The sequence below is a fragment of the Nomascus leucogenys genome, chromosome 10 (genome assembly GCF_006542625.1).
Source record: "Nomascus leucogenys isolate Asia chromosome 10, Asia_NLE_v1, whole genome shotgun sequence".
Classification (NCBI taxonomy): domain Eukaryota; kingdom Metazoa; phylum Chordata; class Mammalia; order Primates; family Hylobatidae; genus Nomascus; species Nomascus leucogenys.
Window position 1 is genome coordinate 92,167,895 of NC_044390.1, and position 5,301 is coordinate 92,173,195.

The 5,301-nt window shown below is 47.2% G+C and overlaps 1 pseudogene; it reads left to right on the forward strand.

Annotated features, from left to right (window-relative positions):
* The first annotated feature begins 4,881 nt into the window (after positions 1–4,881).
* On the forward strand, positions 4,882–4,978 carry LOC115837110 (annotated as a pseudogene).
* The last annotated feature ends 323 nt before the right edge of the window (positions 4,979–5,301 follow it).

Genomic DNA, 5,301 nt, shown 5'->3' on the forward strand with positions numbered 1-5,301 from the left:
TGAGAGCAGAGCATTCTGGGTAGGAGTGGGCAGCAAGTGCAAAGGGCCTGTGGCAGGAGCTGGTTTGGCAGTTGGAGCACAGACCGTGAGACAGAGAGTGGCACCAGGGATGGGCCCAGGGCAGCTAGACCTTGTGGTCTGTAGTGAGGTATCATCCTTCCTTCTGCTCAGGCTGTGATGAGTGTGATGAAAAACAAAACCAGGGTCATGTAGAAGACAGAGACGGTGTGGGAGGAAAAACAGATAGGACAATCTTGGAGTCTCTCCAAGGAACTGACTTTGACCTCAGACCTGAGTGGTCAGGGGGGCAAGGATCGGGAGGCCCTGGTCCTGTAGGGCCTTGTAGCCTTCGCAGAGGAAGTTGCATTTTTCGTGCGTGCGTTGGGAAGAAGCAGTTGATGGGGTTTAAGCAGGGATGGGGCAGGAGTCGTGTGCAAGTTTTAAGGGAAACCCTGGCTGCTTTGCAGAGAGATTCAAGGATGAGCTGAAAGTCTCATATTGAGAAGTTTTGCTCATCATAATCAGAAAGGAAGGGGAAGAAAACAGTTTGACAGTTCATCAACAAGTTAAACATACAGGGAGTCTCTCTGAACCTATTCTGGTTCAGGGTCTGCTTGATTGAAACAAAAAAATGAAAAGAAAAAGAATCAAGTTATACATAGCATCACTATATGACCCAGCAATTCCACTCCTAGGCATACATCCAAGAGAACTGAAGACAGGCCCTCAAACAAACACCTGTCTATGCATGTTCAAGCAGCAGTATTCATAACAGCAAAAAGCAAAAATACACATCACATAATACTCATTCATTTTTAACCATTTAAAAAACTATTTGGGAGACAACTCAAATACCCATCAATGGATGACAAAATGTGGCCTGTCCATACCATGGAATATGATTCAGCCATAAAAAGAAATGAAATATTGGCTGGCCATGGTGGCTTACACCTCTAATCTCAGCACTTTGGGAGTCTGAGGCAGGAGGATCACTTGAGGTCAAGAGTTCAAGACCAGCCTGGCCAACATAGAGAGACCCCCCCCATCTCAAAAAAAAAATTTTTTTAAACACTGATGCATACTACACCATGGATGAACCTTGAAAACATGATCCTAAGTGAGAGAAGTCAGGGCCAGGCACAATGGCTCACGCCTGTAATCCCAGCACTTTGGGAGGCTGAGGTGGGCAGATCACCTGGGGTCAGGAGTTTGAGACCATCCTGGCCAACATGGTGAAACCCCGTCTCTACTAAAAATACAAAAAAATTAACTGGGCATAGTGGCAGGCGCCTGTAGTCCCAGCTACCCGGGAGGCTGAGGCAGGAGAATCACTTGAACCCAGGAGGCGGAGGCTGCAGTGAGCTGAGATCACACCACTGCACTCCAGCCTGGACGACAGAGCAAGACTCTGTCTCAAAAAAAAAAAAAAAAAAGTGAGAGAAGCCAGATATAAAAGGCCACACAGTGCAAGATTCCATTTATAGGAAATCTCCAGAGTAAGCACATCCATAGACAGAACACAGAGGGGCTCACACCTGTTATCTCAGCGCTTTGGGAGGCTGACGCAGGAGGATCGTTTGAGGCCAGGAATTTGAGGCTGCAGTGAGCTATGATTGCACCACTACACTCCAGCCCAGATGGCAGCTCAAGACCCTGTCTGAAAAAAAAAGAAAAAGAGGTTGGTATTCACCAGGGACTGGGGAGAGGGAGAAATAGGAGGTGACTACTAATGGGTACAGGGGTTTCCTTTGGGGGTGAAGGAATGTTCTGGAACTAGATGGAGGAGGTGGTTGCATAACATTGTGAATGTCCTAAATGTCACTGAAGTGTACACTTCAAAATGGTTAAAATGGTGAATTTTTTTTTAATGGCGAGTTCTATGTTATGGGTATTTTACCACAATTTTTAAAGGACGGAGGAGATGGAGGGGTGCAGGGAGGGAGTGGAGAACGGTGGCGCCGCCTGTGGGTACCACGCTTCGTGCCCACTTCCCTTAGGTGACGCCAGCACCCGGCTAGGAGCGAGTCACCTCCCCACTCCCCCTTGTGGCTGCCTTGTGTTTTTTGTGGCGGCCTTAGAGAGAACTGGGGTGCCAAGACAGCCTGCATACGCTTGAGAGATGCTCTGGCTTTTGGGCCATGGACTCTCAATTTAGGTTCAGTAACATTTCACCAGGGCCCTTGCCAGCCCCTAACTCAGTGTGGTGCCCGTGAGCACACACAGAAACCTCCCCACGCTGGGAGGGGGCACTGCTCCACCTTCTGGGAACATTTTAGAAGCCCCCCAAATGGAAGACTCAACAATTGTTTCCTGTTTCTGACTGCTTTCTAAACATTTTTCCATGTCTTACCACCATGCACATAGTTTTTAACCATTTTATCCATTTGTATGTGTGACACTAAGGGCATTCACATTGCTGTGCAGCCATTGCCACCATTCATCTTTCAGAACGATTTCATCTTCCCACACTGAAACTCGGTCCCCATTTTCATCCTGCAAAACTACAACTCCATACCCATTAACCCATTTCCTGTTTAGAAAAAAAAAAAGTGCAGTTTGCTGCCAGCACTCATTTAATTTTACATAAACACGCTCTTTGAGGCTGAAGCAAATGTGACTGATTTTCAATGTGAAAATAAAATATAAAAACTGTTCTTGGCTGGGCGTGGTGGCTCATACTTGTAATCCCAGCACTTTGGGAGCCTGAGGCTGGTGGATTGCTTGAGGTCAGGAGATCAAGACCAGCCTGACCAACATGGTGAAACCCCGTCTCTACTAAAAATACAAAAATTAGCCAGGTGTGGTGGCAGGTGCCTGTAATCCCAGCTACTCGGGAGGCTAAGGCAGGAGAATCGCTTGAATCGGGAGGTGGAAGTTGCAGTGAGCCGAGATCATGCCACTGAACTCCAGCCTGGGTGACAGAGCAAAAAGCTGGATTATAGGCGTGAGCCACTGTGCCTGGCCTACACTGGTGGACTTTTAGGGTTGTTTTTTAGGGTTGTTTTCTGATTTCGGCTGTGAGCATGGGCACACCATAATTCTTTTTTTTTTCTTCTTTTTCTTTTTTTGTTTTGGTGACAGAGTCATGCTCTGTCGCTCAGACTGGAGTGCAGTGGTGCGATCTCAGCTCACTGCAACCTCCGCCTCCCGGGTTCAAGCGATTCTCCTGCCCACCACCATGCATGCCACCATGCCCAGCTAATTTTTGTATTTTTAGTAGCGACGGGGTTTCACCACGTTGGGCAGACTGGTCTCAAACTCCTGACCTCGTGATCCACCCACCTCGGCCTCCCAAAGTGCTGGGATTACAGGTGTGAGCCACCGCACCCAGCTATAATTATTTTCAATGTTACACGCTTCAGCTAAGTCACCAGGGTTGTCCCTCTGTGGCTGCATGAATCTTAGATTCCAGGAGAAAATCAGTACATCAGCCACTGAGGTTGGGGCAAGTGAAAAAGGACAGACTTGCTGGCCGGGTGCAGTAGCTCACACCTGTAATCCTAGCACTTTGGGAGGCCGAGGCAGCAGAATCACTTGAGCCCAGGAGTTCCAGACCAGCCCAGGCAACATAGCAAGACCCCGTCTCCACAGTCCCTTATTTGTTAAATGAACAAATAAACAAACTGCACAGTTAAATGAACAAACTGCACAATTACTTTATAACAAAATTACCTTTGAGAAACATTATAATTTTTTAAACAGTGACAGCCAGGCACTCTTGCAGTTTGTCATAGCTTCTGCCATTCCATATCCCATTCCGTCTTTCTCTCTGCATCCACCATAGCTAATAATTAGCAACACAAGCTCAGTGCAAACGACAGATGAGGCAATCATTACAAACATTAGATGCCCTCCTGGAGGGCAAAGTCTCCACATCCCCAGCTGAGATCCCAAGGGCTTCAAGAAGTGTTTTCCACATGGAAAGTGACTTTGTCAAGTGAAATAATCAATGAGGTCCTTACTGTGTGAGGGAACACAGAATAATTTTTAAGGTAAAACTATCACCGGGCGCGGTGGCTCATACCTGTAATCCTAGCACTTTGGGAGGCCGAGTCGGGTGGATCACCTGAGGTTAGGAGTTTGAGACTAGCCTGACCAACATGGAGAAACCCCATCTCTACTAAAAATACAAAATTAGCTGGGCGTGGTGGCACATGCCTGTAATCCCAGCTACTCGGGAGGCTGAGGCAGGAGAATCACTTGAACCCAGGAGGCAGAGGTTGCAGTGAGCCAAGATCACGCCATTGCACTCCCGCCTGGGTAACAAGAGTGAAACTCCATCTCAAAAAAAAAAAAAGAAACTGTCATGAGATACTGTAATTCACCTAGCAGATAAATAAGCAAAGTGTGAGAAGCTCCTTGTATTATGAGGGTGTGAGGAAGCAGGCACCGCTGACTGCTGTTGGTAGAAGGGTAAATTTGTGTAACCTCTTTGGAGGGAAATTTGACAAAGCCTGTCTAAATTTAAAATGCATATGGCCTTTCACCCAGCAAGTTCACTTTGAGAAGTTATCTTTCAGATATATATGCACACAAGGGCAAAAATCTATGGATAAAAATAGCCAGCCGGATGCAGTGGCTCACATCTGTAATCCCAGCACTTGGGGAGGCTGAGGTGTGCCAATCACTTGAGCTCCGGAGTTTGAGACCAGCCTGGACAACATAGTGCTACTCCATCTCTATGGAAAATACAAAAATTAGCCAGGCATGGTGGTGCGTGCCTGTAGTCCCATCTACTTGGAAGGCTAAGGTAGGAGGAGCACTTGAGCCCGGGAGGTCGAGGCTACAGTGAGCTGTGATCATGCCACAGCACTCCAGCCTGGGTGACAGAGCAAGACTCTGTCTCAAAAAATAATAATAACAATAATAAATAAAATACCTGTGCTCACTTTGGCAGCACATATGCTAAAATTGGAATGATACAGAGTAGTTTAGCATGGCCCCTATTTAAATTTTTAAAAAGGAAATAGCCTTGGCTAGGTGATGTGGTTCATGCCTATTACCCCAGCACTGTGGGAGGCCGAGGCAGGCAGATACTTGAACCCAGGAGTTTGAGATCAGCCTGAGCAACATAGTGAAACCCCATCTCTACACAAAACACAAAAATTAGCTGGGCATGGTGGCACATGTCTGTAGTCCCAGCTACTTGGGAGAAAGAAGTCGGAGGAGAATTGCTTGAACCCGGGAGGTGGAGGTTGCAGTGAGCTGACATCGCACCACTGCACTCCAGCCTGGGTGACAGAGTGAGATACCATGTCAAAAAAAAAAAAAAAAAAAAAGGAGGCCGGGCGCAGTGGCTCA